At 36.5% G+C, this 2,397-nt stretch overlaps 1 pseudogene; it reads left to right on the forward strand.

Annotated features, from left to right (window-relative positions):
* Positions 1-1,434: 1,434 nt before the first annotated feature.
* On the forward strand, positions 1,435-2,397 carry LOC122116447 (annotated as a pseudogene).

The following is a 2,397-nucleotide window of genomic DNA, read 5'->3' on the forward strand; positions in this document are numbered from 1 at the left end:
GACTTGACTCCTGATATTTTACTCAATTCCAGTTTCCGTGTTAAATCCTTTGTCCTGTTTTTCTTTGAATTACTGAGAAAATCCCCTCACATTTCTTCCTTTTCTGTCACTCTCCTTCCATTTAAATCACACTTACTCCACATAAGGTTAACATACAAGATGCTAAAGGTATGCTATTAGAATGAAAACTTATTTATATGGATATACATTTTTGAAAGCCTGAATTTTTTTCTGATTTAATGACAGCACTTCTATGAATCTTCATAGTGCTTCTTAAAGTAAATATTTCTTCTTTATTGATATTCAAATGGGAATACATTTTTCCACCATTCTTACCCTGTCTTAATTAAGGAATAGTTGTGTTCATCTTTTGAGTCATCACAAGAGAATAAAGTCCTTGAAATTGGAGGTATTTGTGATATATGTCTGATCCCTCTGTAGGAATTCCAATACACAGTGATCATAAATGGCTGTTAACTTGATTCATGTGTTTGTAGATTGTTTCTTATGTTACATTGTTTTGACTGGGCTATGTTTTGGCTTTCTCTGGTAATAGTGACATTTGTATAGAAATAGCAAAAAAGTAAGGACAAACCAATACATAATCACAAATAAGAAATAAATGGGAGAGAAAATCAGAATACTTTGAATAATGAATATACCTAAAAATGAATTACAAGAATATAATGCAGGTTCCTCTAGTGGTAGGGATGAGGACAATGGACAGAGTTTAGGAGACAGAATATGATTGAAATACTTTGTGTACCGATATGATAATGAAACAATGAAGCTTATTGAAATTAATTAGGGAGACTGACAGAGAAGCGAGTCTGATCTAGGTGCGTTGCATGCATACATGGGCATGTCAAAATGAAACATCCTCATAAAACTAATTAATGCTAATAAAAATGAAAAACAACAGGAGAAAATACTCTGGTCAGAGTGAAAAGGAAGGATGTTATCTGAGGCTTCACTTTGCATGGAATTGGCTTAATTGACAAATATATTGCAACCATATAAAACATTAATATGGTTTTATTATTATAGTATTAAATTAATTGTGAAAAATAAGGCAACATTAATTTTATCCATGTGTCTTTCCAAATAAATTAGCAAAGGGAGGAAAAGAGCAGCTCCTGTAAGGAAAGTTTCATGTTAATTAACAGAGTGCAATAAATGCGGCACCTGGATCAAATTGTAAACTCACAAAAATTTCCTAGGATTTACATTGTCATTGCTACTAATAGCAGACAATTTGCAAAACCATGATGAATTTCATGCAACATATCTATTTGGTTTCACTTTGATGTATGAGTGATTAAAAGCCTTTCTTAAACAATGACATTACCATAATGTCAGGACATACACTTATGCTGATTCTTCCTTATACATTTCTAGTTGTATTCCAGGCTCCAGTGAAGACCGGAGTAAGAGATGACAACTTCTCTACTATCTTCAAATCAGACCAACCTCAGAGACATCTGGTACACCATGATTGGCTTCCCAGGACTGGAAAATACACACATCTGGATCTCCATCCCCATCTGTTCTATGTACATAATAGCTATTGTAGGCAATGCCTTCTTGATATTCCAGATCTTTGCTGAGCACCCTCCATGAGCCCATGTACCTTTTTCTCTCCATGTTGGTCTTGGGAGATATCTTACTGTCTACAGTCACCATTCCAAAGATGCTAGCCATATTCTGGTTCCGAGCTGGGGGAATTTCTTTTGGTAGCTGTGTGTCTCAAATGTTTTTCCTCCATTTCATCTTTGTGACAGAGTCTGCTGTATTGCTGGCTATTGCATTTGATCATTTTGTGGCCATCTGTTATCCACTGAGATATACAGCCATCCTAACCCACTCAGTCATTGGGAAATTGGGTGTGGCCTCTGTAACTAGGAGTTTCTTCATTTGCTTCCCCTTGATTTTTCTGGTTTATCGGCTCACTTACTGTGGGAGGAGTATCATACGTCACTCATATTGTGAACACATGGGCATTGCCAGGCTGGCCTGTGACAGCATCAAAGTCTACATCTACTATGGTGTGATTTTGGCCTCATTTTCCTCTTTTTAGATATGATAATTATTATCTTCTCCTATGTGCTTATACTTTGTATTATATTTAGAATTCCTTCTTGAGATGCCCTGCATAAGACTCTGGGTACCTGTGGCTCCCATGTCTGTGACATCTTCCTGCTCTACATACCACTTTTCTTTTCTTCCCTTACTCACCGATTTGGAGACCACAGCATTCCCGTCAGTGTGCACATCCTCATTGCTAATCTCTATGTGGCTGTGCCACCCTATTTCAACCCCATCATCTATGGAGTCAAGACCAAAAAAATCCAAGAGAAGTTCATTCAGGTCTTCTCTATAAACAAGATATTGTGTTGA

This window comes from Dipodomys spectabilis, unplaced genomic scaffold (assembly GCF_019054845.1).
Source record: "Dipodomys spectabilis isolate Male_0828 unplaced genomic scaffold, ASM1905484v1 ptg000003l, whole genome shotgun sequence".
Taxonomy (NCBI): Eukaryota; Metazoa; Chordata; class Mammalia; order Rodentia; family Heteromyidae; genus Dipodomys; species Dipodomys spectabilis.